Here is a 12,829-nt window from a genome sequence, read left to right on the forward strand (position 1 = left end):
AATGGATTTTAAGTATAAAATGATAAATACACTAAATGTAAAAAGATGGACAAAATGCACCATGTTATCTAATTGAAAGAGTCTGGGACTATATTAATATCAGACAAGGAAGGTTCCATAATAAAGGATATGACAGGAATAAAGTAGGTCATTTCATAACAATAAGGGGGTCAGTTCATTAAAAGCACATAGCAATCCTAAATGTTCATGCATGTAATAACAGTGCTTCCAAATAGATGAAATAAAAACTGATAGAAGTACAAGAAAAATATAGACAGATCCACTCAGTGATTTAAATGTATCCATAAAAGATGCAAAAATCTTATACACTGAATACTACATAACTTTGTTGAAGAAAATTAAAGATTGAGAGATACACCTTGTTCATGAGTCATAAAACCCAGTATTGTTAAGATATCAGTTTCCCTCAAATTGATTTATAAATTCAATTCATTCCCAACCAAATCCCAAATGGCTTTTATAGAATTGACAAACTGACTCTAGAATTCATATGGAAATACAGATGGTCTAGAATTGCCAAAAACAACTTTGAAAAAAATAAAAACCAGAGGTACTGTAAGGGTCCAGCGAAGCGTCGGAGGAAGAGACTACCAAGAGACTGACTCATGCAATTGCAGAAGGGGATTTATTTATTGGGGATCCATTCCAGCGCACTGGGGCTCCGGGCTCACTCAAGAAAGGAGAGCAGCCCAGAGCCCAGAGCCGGAATTGAACAATGCTTAAGTACACTTCTTGGGGAGGGCGGGGACTTTACATACATCACAGTCTCCTTTAAAATCATCATACACCAGGGGGAAAATTAAACAACAATTCCTAAACATGATTAGTTCATTCATTGGCGGGAACAGGTCAGGCTGGAGTGATAGGTCATTCCTAAGGAGGGGGTTACATTCAAACTGATTGGTTTAGGCCCTGCTATGCCTATGCAAGATCGCATAGGGCCCTAGGCTATTAATCAACTAAATGGCCAGTAGGGCGTTGTCTTAACTGCCTCAGGAATTTCTGGGTGTAGCAAAGGAACTTAACAATACCTAGTCCTTCACTTTTTAACTCAGGCCTTGCAGCTTAGGAACTTTACAATGCCCGGTCTTTTACATTTTAACTCAGGCTTTGCAGTTTAGAAGCAGCTTAGAAACTTTACCCTTTCAGTACCTCATTTTAAAACCTGTTACAAAACAAAAAGAATTAAGACACTATAATATTGATCCACAGTCTTAGAAAGTTAAATATATACTTAGGATATCATCCAGCCATTCATCCTGTAGACATTTACCTAGGATATTCCTGAGGTCATATGTGGGAAGCTAGCTCAGAGCCGAGTCTCTCAAAATCACCACATGTGCTGTGGACTACAGTATTATACCTTTTCTGATTCTCAAATATTCTAAATCTGTTATTTTCATTTGGACTCAAAGACATGGAAAATAGCTAGGGATATCCTGATCTGTACAACTCCACACACTTGTAGGAATGTTTATCCTCTTAAGCTTTTTTTTTTAATTTTTTTCATTACAGATGGACACAATACCTTTATTTTATTTATTTATTTTTATGTGGTGCTGAGGATCAAACCCAGTGCCTCACACATGCTAGGTAAGTGCTCTACCAAAGAGCTACAACCCCAGCCCTCTAAGAACAGTTTGTTCCCAGAAGACTCATTTAGTGAGTTATCATTACACCTAAATTCAACTAAAAAGAAAACTATTTGTTTTCATCAAAGCATATTGCCATAAATAAGCTGGTTAGAAAAATGGATGGAACTTGTAAATTATTATGTTAAGTAAAATAAGCCAGACTTGGAAAGACAAGTATCACATGTTTTCTCTCATGTGTGGAAGCTAGAGGGAGAAAAAGAGATCTCATGAAAGTAGAAGGGACACCAACCAGAAGGGTATGGCAAAAGGATTGGAGGGAGGAAGGAGGTACTGAAGATTGAAATGGATCAAATTATGTTATGGGCATGTATGAATATGCCACAATGAAATCCACTCTTCTGTATGATTATTATGCACCAATTATAAAAGGGAGGAGACAAAGAAGAGAAAGGGGATAAGGTTGAGGGAAAGGTAAGGGCGAAAAAATAGGGGATGGATATGGTTAACAGATGTCTTATGCATGTATGAATATGCCACAATGAAACTCATAACTCTGTGTAACTGATGTGCAGTGAAATTTTTTAGGAAAAATGGTTATGGATGTAGGAGTTCATGTTCTTCTAATATGACTTGGCTTAGAAGCAATGATTATTCTCAACTCATCATCAAGCAATTCATCATCCAATATGATCCTGGAGAGTTCTCTTGGTTTTTCTGCAAGTTTGCCTTTATTTTCATCAAAGACTAGAATCATCATATTTCAGGGTTGGAAATGTCATCTTCTTCAATTGTCATTTGGTATTTTAATTCCCTCCAAGACCCTACAGAGGTGACTTTCCATCCTATCTAAATAGCTCTAGTGTTGAGAAAGTCATTATTACTTATGGCAGTATATTTTGTCTATGGATATCTCCAGGTAGTTGAAATTTTCTTCTTAAATTGAGCTGAAAAAATGTCTCCTTACACTTGACCCTATTGGTTTTATAGAAGGAACACTATCGAGTAAGTCAATGCTTTCTTCCCTATTACAGTCTTTCAAACGATTACGGCCCTTTCATCCCCACCCATCCCATTTTGGTATCCTCTTTTCCTTGCTAAACATCCCCAGCTCTCTTTCTAAGCATCTTTGATCATCAGCTAAATAACATTTACTAGCATCCCTCCTCTCACCAGGAAGATATTGATTATACTGTAGCTAGAAGCACAAGAACATGAAACACATGAGCATTATCAAAATCTTCATTCAGTCCACACATTTTTTTTCTAAGCTCTTAGTTCATGCTTTATTTGTAGGATAAAACTGTTTCCAGATCTACCTAAATCTCCATTTGTTCTGAAAAGCATTCAAGCGTCAACAGCAAGCCTCAACTAACATAAACTGAAATTCAGAAGAGTGAAAAGATCCACGGGTCTCAGATTTTCTTGGCATTGGCATTCCTGAATACATTTGCATTTGGATGTACTTTGGAGCTGTGTTCCAGAAAAAAAGAACCCTTGGATCCTGAAGATTAAGAATAAGAGGAGGGGGAGGAGGAGATATGCCTCCCCTGCAAGCAGACATCACAATCATGCCACCCCCTACTCTTCACTGGAAGTTGCCCTCCAAATACTAATGTCAAACCCCCAAAGGGGTTAAGCCAAAGGTATCTTCTGTAGGATAGTGATTGATATGGCACTCTTGGCTGGTTTCCTTCCCTTCCTAGACTTACTTTCTATTAACCCTTTTATACCCTCCCATGGGAGCCATTCCTAATAAATCAGTTTCACACTAATCCTTGTCTCAAATGTGAATTGGGGAATCTCATTCACTCACCATTTCACCCATCAATGAGGTTCTTGATACCTGTCAGTGGTGTAGAATCCCATTCTGAAGCTCTGGATTGCTAGGGCTACTCCTGATACTATTTGTCCAGTTTGGTTCTCTTGGAAGCAGATCCTGAGATGAAGACCTGCGTGCAAGAATATGTAGCTTAGTTAGTAGTAGAGTGCTTGCCTAGTGTGCTCAAGACCCTGGGTTTGATCCCCAGCACAAAAATGAAAAATAAAAAATATCTGGCTGCAGATAGTTTATTTGATATGTGATCCCAGAAAGTAGAAATGAAGGGATGGGAAAGGTAACATATCATTAATGGAATACTTGCAGTGTCCTTGGTAGAGGCATTCAGCTGACTCAAAAATCAAGTTCACCAAAGATATGAGGATAGGAAATAAAAATTCTTTAAGTCAATCACTGGGAATTATAGTAAGGCCACTCCAACTTTTACCCACTGGTTCCTAGTTCTGTGTGCTATACTTATCAAGGTTACAATACTATATGATGGCCTCGTTTCACTGATTATCTTGAAGGATAGCATCTCAACCATGAATAGTGTCATCTGTAAGTTAGTCCATTATTCCAATGATTTATTAGGTTGGAAACTTTGGGGTGATGAGATTTATGATAAGACCAGTGAAGCTCATGATCATATGCTCTTGTCACACTCTTTTACGGTGAAGTGCTATGCTTAACCCAAAGAAATATTATGTGGATTCCTTGACAGTACATCTGACACTCTCGAATGTCTAGTCAAGCACTATAGGCCAGGAAGACAAACCCATACCCAAAATACGTCTTCATCTTAGGAATGATGGATTGCTACCCCCTTTTAAGTTCAAAGAGTTTTAGTACAATAACTTGCCATTACCCAGACTATTGACCACAAAGGGACTATGGGACCAGAGCTGCCTATCATAAACTGAGTACAATCAGACTCATTAAATCATGTGGATCTGCTGTGATCTGAGAATGGTTTATCCTCTCTGAAACCTATTTTGAAATTTGTCTGCTATTGTGGTGGTCCTGCAAGATGGGGAATTAAGAGGTGATTGGGTCATTAAGGGGGGGATTAATGCCCTTCTCAAGAGAGTAAGTTTCTTCTTGTGAGAGCTTGTTTAGTCAGCTCTGCCCCTTTGTGACCAATATACCACAACCTAGAGGAGGAAAAGTTTATTTTAGCTCACAGTTTCAGAGCTTCAGTCCATAGTCAGCCAACTCCATCTCTCTGGGCCCAAGGTGAGGCAGAACATCATGGCAGAAGGCTGTAGGAGATGAAAGCAGGCAGGACATTCATCCAGGAGCAGAGAGAAAGTTCCATTTGCCAGGGACAAAATACAAATCACAAGGGCACACCTCCACTTACCTACTTCCTCTGACCACACCCTACCTGCCTACAGTCACTACCCAGCATCATAATCCTTTCAGATTATTAATCCATCAAGTAGATTAATCCATTGATTAGGTTACAGTTCAACTCAAGAATAATAGAACTGTTGCCATATGGTCAGTTTACCTATTATGTTATGACCATTCCACACATACCCACTTACATTTCTACCTTCTATCACAAGTCAAAGCAACAGGAGGCCTTAGCTTACACCATGCTCTTGGACTTCTCAACCTCCCAGATCCATGAGCTAAAATAAACTTTATCCCTTTAAAAATTATCCACTATCAGGTATGTTGTTATAGCAACAAAAAATAGACTAAAACAAGTTTCTTCTCACCAAGGGTTCCCTAGTATGGGATATATTAACTTCAAACCCTAAAAGCCTTACCAATTGTTTTTTTTTTTTTTCTCTCTCTCTCTCTTTCTTGGTGGTAGGAAATTGAAGATGCAATAACTTGTCTTTCCCTTTGAAGGAATATCTGAGTATACCTCAGACCACTGTATACTTTAAAACTCCCCTAATTTTTTTATTATTAGTGTATTGTCCACACTCTGACAAGCTTGTAAATGTCATGCTTAACATTTTCTGATCCACCAAGTCCAAATAAGTTAATGTCGATACAGCAGACAAGTGTGATTTTCTATGAAATGCCACAACAATTAAGTTTATTTTGGACCATATTCTGACAGACAGCAGGAGAGTTACCTTAGAGCAGACTTTATTCCTGTAAACAAAACTTTGCCTCTGCAAACTCAGAATAGACAAGATACTTCTGAGTCAGGTTTTGGCTATCAGTCTTGTTGTACTTTACCTTATAGTAATTTTGCCTACCTTTGCCTCTCACAGTAAAATGTCACCAACTGTATTCTCTTATTCTGGAATCCTATCATCCATATTGATATCAAGAAACCAAGTTTCAGAGCATTCTCCCCTCCATCAATTCTGGTTTACAAATTTTGTATATTGTACCTATCAAGGTTACAGCACCATATAATGGCCATTGGTTCAAAGTGTTATCCTTATTGTCAAGGTCAGAACCACAGACAGCTTCTCAGGGATGCCAGTACCCCTGTCACTAACATGTTTCTCATTGTTTTTGTACAGTAAGTATCTTCTAGGTTCTCCAGGGAAATTGCAGAATGCCCATTTCTCTGATTATTTTGATGATATCTTCAATACTCTGCCAAGACATTTATATAATCTCTGCTTTACTTACTGTCAGCCATGATTGTTTCCAAGATTCAAGAAGCCATCTATGTAATATATTAGGACTCTCTCCCAGCGTCCATGCCTGGATATTGAATCCTTATATCCCAACAGTTCAACACCTTCAATATCCACTCCTGGCATGTTCCAGTTCCTGCCATTGTTGTTTATTAAGTAAGTACTATAATCTCTATTGTAGATAATTTTTTTTTATTCAGTTGGCTAGCATTTCCCCCAATTGGATCACGCTGAGACGTGGCCTAGTTACAGGCTGGAAGTCATGAGGTATTCGGCAAACTTTGAGGAAAGCAAGTATCCTCGTTCAAGGCATACACCTTTGTGAGGCTCTGCGTGATCTCCAGTCAGGCGGAAGCTGCTGTCTGCTACCAAAGTAGGAGAATGGCATAGGAGATGTGAGCCATGTTCTCAGACCCACAGAGTTCAGAGGAATCTTTGGGATTCAAAATTCTGGAGCACATTTACCCAGCTTTCCCCATGCCTGGTTTTAGAATCATACTCCTTCCCTGTCAGGATACAATTTCAATGTGAGAGATTTGCTAAGATTGCAAATTTGTTCTTCTCAAAAGATCTATTACTTTACAGTTAACTCCTATTTCTAGTTTCCACCATTATCTGCCCTCCAACTATAAGAGTTGAGGCTCTCTTTAAACATTGTCAAGGAGAATTTTTTTTGCCATGCCTTAAATTAGTATTTGGCTGACCTGAGCCTGTCATTTTCTTTCTTTCTTCAATATATTTGTAGCAACCATCAATAGTCAACTAATTCCATGGTAATTATAGTTTATATTTTCCCCATAACTCTCAAATACTGAAAAGGTCTCCCTTCCTTCCTTCCTTCCTTCCTTCCTTCTCTTTAGTCTTCCATAGTATTTGTTTATCAGTATTTACAGTTCTAGGCCTAGGCCACTGTGTGGTAATTTATAGGCACTTGGTAAATAGTAGAGGACGAAGGTGTTTGAAGTAAACATGCCTCCTTAGGTACCTTCCAATTCTATGTAAGCAAAAGCCCATCAAAGGCTAGTTGAGCCAAAGACAAGAGGAGACCATTTTAGCCCATATCTTGGTTCAACATGTCTCCTAGGCCTGAACTCACATGATTCTGTCTGTATTCCACTCAGTTCCTTGTACGAGGCAGAGAGAAGACTTCAGGTAACATGAACACACTGTGATCAGTTGAACAGCCTTGGCTCTAGCAACTCAGAAAATATTTTCTTTTACCAAGTAATTCATTACAGCAAGAAGGTACAACGATGGGCTCATGGCCACAGGGTTTGTAGATAATGTCATATTCCCCATCACCCAAAAGCACCCAGCCTGATAGAATGAGAAAATAATCTGTTGAAGAATCAAATATAGAACTGGTTGGTGGACAGCATTCTTTGAGATTGGGATGCTGGACTCCAGGTTGTAATATACACACCAAACCAGCAGTTGTATAGCATTTCATGCTATACTCCTACCAGCTATAATATACAGGTCTGAGAATCAAAGGGTAAAAATAAGAATGGCCCCTACTCTCTCCTTCCATCTAGTAACCTATTTAAGAAACATATTGTTCTCATCCTTATGACTCAAATAGATTAGTGGTCCTGTTTTCTGGAAAAGGGAGGAAATACTTCCTCCAGGGGATATGAGTTCCACTGAACCAGCAGTTGAAACTGCCACCTAGTTGCTTCAAGCTACTCATGCTAGTGAATCATTGGACAAGAAAGGGATTGCTGTTCTGCCTTAGATGATAGACCCTGATTAATGAGGAGGGGTCTTCACAGAGAAGGGGCTATAGAAAACTACATATTATATTTACATTGAAATGAAGACCTAGAAAAGAACAGTTTCTAGGGGACTGTGATCTAAACAGAGGTTCTAGAGCTCACATCATACTGAAAAATATGGGCATTTTAGACATCAGGGTAAAGAAAAACCTCAGGAATACATTTAAGACCCCCCCCAAAAGCCATGCCTTCATTGTAGGGTTACTCTAGACCTGCCCAAAAGAAGTTTAACTCAAAACCTAAACAAGCTATTCTGCCACTAAATTATTTTCCAGAACAAAACTCAACATTGTTTAAAGGAAGACAACAAAATGCAGATGTTCATACATAATACATATTATGTCCAACATACAATAAAAAAATTACTACTCATAGTTCCCAACATAACAATCAAAACTTACCAGAAGTGGGAAAATGTGATGGATACCAAAAAGAAAAAAGAAAAAGAGCCACATTTTACATAGATTTTGGAATTAACATAGAAGAACCTGAAAATTGATTGAAAGGAAATATATTCCCTTAAGGTGTAGAAAGGAAATGATGAACATAATTAATGAACACAGGAGAAATAGAATGAAACAGAGAAATGAAAACAATTAAAAAGAAATAAGTGGAAATTTACAGTTGAAAAATACAATGTTGGCCTGGGGATATAGCTCAGTTGGTAGAGTGTTTGCCTTGCATGCACATAGGCCATGGGTTCAATCCCCAGAAATATTAAAAAAAAAAAAAATACAATGTCTGAAATAAAAATTTCACAAGATGGACTTAATAGTACATTTCCTTCATTAAAAAAAATGAACATAAGAACATGTAAATAAAAATTATGCAAATTAAATAATAAAAATACAAATGTCTTATGTCAGTAAGGTTCTCTAAAGGAACAGAACCACAAATCAAAAATGTGTGTGTGTGTGTGTGTATATATATATATATACACACACCCATAAACACACATATATATATACACACATATATATGTAATCATATATATATATATATATATATATATATATATATATATATAATTATAAAAAGAGGATTTATTAGATTGCCTTATACAATCAGAAGCTGCATATTCCCACAGTGGCCATATGCAGGTTGGAGAGCTGGAGGAAAAAGTAGCTGCTCAGTCCAAGAAGCCGGAGTCTCAGAACAAGAGGGGGAACAATGATGCAGCCTCCATCTCGGATCAAAGGCCTGGAAAACTCCCTAGGAAGTCACCAGTCCGAGTTCACTTTGGAAGAGTGAAGGAGCTGGAGTCTGACGTCCTCTGGTGATCACAGCAGCAATTGAAGCACCTGCTCAAGGAGAATCAAGCTTGCTTCTGCTTCCTCATTCTTTCACCTTTTTTGTTCTATCCAGGGCCCCCACCAATTGGACTGTGCTGCCAGCACTTAGAATGGTCTCCCCTCAGTTTGCTGTCCCACATGCCAATGGTTCCTAGAAACACCCTCATTTACACACCCAGAAGCCTCTTGATCTTAGGCGTCTATTAATCCAATCAAGTTAACAATTCAGATTAATCATTACATGTCTGAAACAAAATAAACATAGTCCCAGTGACTTATGGATCAAATCAGGTGATCTAGGTGAGCACAATTACATACACCTGTAATTCTAGTTACTTGGGAGACTAAAGCAGGAGGATCACAAGTTCAAGGCCAGCCTCAGCAACTTGGGGAGACCCTGTCTCAAAATAAAATAAAATATATTTTTAAAAATGACTGGGAATATAGCTCAGTGGTAGAGTACCCCTGGGTTCAATATCTAGAAATGAAAGAAAAAAATCAAGTGATCTAACCTATGTACACTTGGAGTCCTCAAGGAAAGAAGAGAGAGATAGAGGCAGAAAAAAATACTTGAAGAAATAACAACTAAAACCTCCTTCACATTTAATAAAAAATATTAACTCATATGTCCAATAATCTCAACAAGGCTAAAGTAGGATAGGTATAAACACACTTGGATACCCTATAGTTCAACTGATGTGAAAATCAAATATAAATAGAAAATCCTAAAAAAGGATTAAGGGGAAAAAGACATATGAAGGGCAGCAATTTTTAAAATATTGCTAATTTATCACAAAAAGTGCAACTCAAATTTGTGTTTCTGCTTAGGAGATGCAACACTGAGGGGAAAATAACTTTTCTGGAGACCGTCAGAGAATTAGTTTCAGGCAGTCATGAAACCTGAACCAAGCTTTCCAATAAGAGATGGAACATCATCCTGGATCACCCAGCTGCTGCCCAGGATGGTGGCATGGCTACCATTCAAACAGGTAGGTAGAAATCAGCTAAAATTTAATAAGTGGCTAAAGGTCCAGTGTGGGCTACCATGTCAGTCTTCAATGCCCAGAGACCTTAGACTCAGGGCCTCTTTTTCATGAGCTTTGGATGGGAATCACAAGAAAAACTGAGAGAAGGTTAGAAAACAAGAGTGATTCCCTGTGGTGGCTAGGCTTGTGGGAGATGCTCAACAGTGGCTGGGAGAAAGGCCCCAAACCCCTCTGACTCTTTGAAACTGTTCTCTTCTATGAAGCAGAAGCCTTATGCTGCTGGCAGAGAGTGAGAAAAATCTATTTCTTCCAAGACACAAGCAAAAACCTGTCACCATTAAGAAGAGCAATATAAGAAAATTTCTCCAGTCCTGAAAGAGGGGCAAAAAAAACATTCTGGGTCAGGACTCTTTACTACCAAGCCAAAAAAAAAAAAAAATATATATATATATATATATATATATATATATATATGTATATTATCATATCAGTGGGGGAGACTCAAACCCAGCACCAACCTCAGATCTGAGTTTGGTTGCTTCTGGGAAGAAGAACAGCAATGTAGAGCAACCCCAACCCCTAGACCCAGGTACTCAGGCCCAAGCCTGAAGCTAGACCAGAAACCAGTCTCCGTACCCCTACCACAAGCCAAGAACAAAATAACAAACTATAATAGTCTGATACTCAGGAAGGGGAAAGAGTGTTGAAAGAAAAAAAAATCATTTGTATAAGCAAATAGGAATGGCTAAATACTGAAGGTGAGATGAGGGAAATCCTCTGTCCCATCCCTAACCTTAAGCAGAAGGTAATAGTAACACAGTATTAGACGAACTTAATTAGAGAACAGAAAATAAAGAAAACAGCAACAAAACTCAACCACCTCAATTTCTGACTATCATGACATGACCTTCCTCATCAATTGCCTGAAAAAAGAAGCATACCCTTTTATATACATGAATACTACTTACCTCAATGTGTGCATTTACAACCATGTTCACTATTTATTTAATCAAAATTATTAGACATACAAATATCAATTAAAACAACTTCTGCAAGGAGATAAATAAATCAACAGAACAAGACTCAGAGATGATCGAGAAGTTGGAACTATTAGGTGAGGAATACCCAAATGTCTGTCAATAATAGAAAGGATAAATTATTGTACAGACATATAATGAAATAAATATGTATTAGTTTTCAACTGTATACAATAATCATCCCAAAATGTAGTAACTTAAAAATAAGTTATTTAGCTCACAATTCTGTGGATCTGAAATTCAAGCTGAGCTCAGCTGAGATGTTCCGGTCTCCACGGAGCTGCCTTGCCCATTTGATCAGCTGTGAGTGAGTCTCGCTAGTCTTGGCTAGACTCGTTCACATCCCTGAGTCCCAGGCTGGCTCCATATCTGAACTATTGAGAATTGCTCTACTATAAACATGAGTGTACACATATATTACAGTGTACTGACTTAATTCTTTCAGATAAATACTGAGAAGTGGTATAGCTGGGTCACATGGTGGCTGCATTCCTAGTGCCTGACTTACTTCACTCAGCATTATTATGAGAGTCCGTGTTGGTGCATATAGTAGCAAGTTATGGGTTTCCAGTTCTAGAATAGTTTTCAGTGGTAGATTAAAGAAATGCCTAAAATGCCTTGCTTAATGGAACATTAGTTCTCCTTCCACCAAGAGATACAGTGTAGCTCCTTTTCTGGAATCTGGACTGGCATTGTGGCTTTCATTGATCAATAGAATGTAACAAAAGCGACCATGTGCCAGTTCTAAGTCTAGGCTTCAGGGGCCTGTGTGCCCCTGACTTTGCCATGTGAACAAGCCTGGACTGGACTGCTGGAAAACCATACATGTGGACCAGAGCTGAGTAAGCTTTGTTGTCTGAGCCGAGGACTCTGTTGCCAACAGGTGAATGGATAAAGTCAATATGGTATATATACAATGGAGTTTTATGCAGCATAAAGAAAATATGAAACTATGCCATTTGCAAGAAAATGGAACTGGAGAAGATCATGCTAAGTGAAATAAGCCAGATTCAGGAAGTCAAATTCTCAATTTTCTCTTGTATGTGGAAGCTAGAGAGAAAAAAAGCATTTATAAAGGAAGGGAGATCTGTTAAGGAGCAGGTGAAGGGGGAGAGAAGGGAAAGGGAGGCAGTAAGCAATGAAACCGACCAAATTATATGTGCATGTAGGAATATACCACAATGAACCCCACTATTTTGTGTAATTATATTGCAAAAAAATATTTAAATAAGTCAGGCAAAAAAGAATGCATACTATACAATTCTTTTTATATAAAGTTCAAAATCAGGCAGAACTAAAATATAAGATTTATAGATACATGCTTAATAAAGTCTTCTTAAATAGGGAATTAGTTATCTTAAATGTCAAGATGTAGTGGTTTGGGGAGGATGATTACTTTAAGGATAATGGAAAGGCATTATGATTGGGAAGCCTCACATGAGCTTCTGGGCCATCAGCTGTGTTTCGTAACCTGAGTGGTGTGATGAGGTGATCATTTTAAATCATTAAGTGGTAGTTTTACATTTTATGCATTTTTCTTTGTGTTATATCTTATGATAAAATTAAATATTGTATGATATTGGCACAAGAACAAAAAAATGGACAAATGGAATAGAACTAAGATACAATTTATATCCATACATGAGACTTTGATATACAGTAAATGTTGCGTCATAATTCAATGACAAAAGA

General features: G+C 38.0%; 1 protein-coding gene across 1 annotated transcript in view; it reads right to left on the reverse strand.

Moving 5' to 3' along the window:
• Window positions 1-3,302: 3,302 nt before the first annotated feature.
• Nrl (neural retina leucine zipper) overlaps window positions 3,303-12,829 on the reverse strand; it is a 143,531-nt gene continuing 134,004 nt past the window's right edge. Inside the window, exon 4 of the transcript XR_009228719.1 lies at window positions 3,303-3,565. The gene's annotated coding sequence lies outside the window, so the exon portion shown is untranslated. The remainder of the gene's footprint in view (window positions 3,566-12,829) is intronic.

The sequence above is a fragment of the Marmota monax genome, unplaced genomic scaffold (genome assembly GCF_021218885.2).
Source record: "Marmota monax isolate L192 unplaced genomic scaffold, Marmota_monax_Labrador192_F-V1.1 WCK01_AAM20220418_F8-fsc00079, whole genome shotgun sequence".
Classification (NCBI taxonomy): Eukaryota; Metazoa; Chordata; class Mammalia; order Rodentia; family Sciuridae; genus Marmota; species Marmota monax.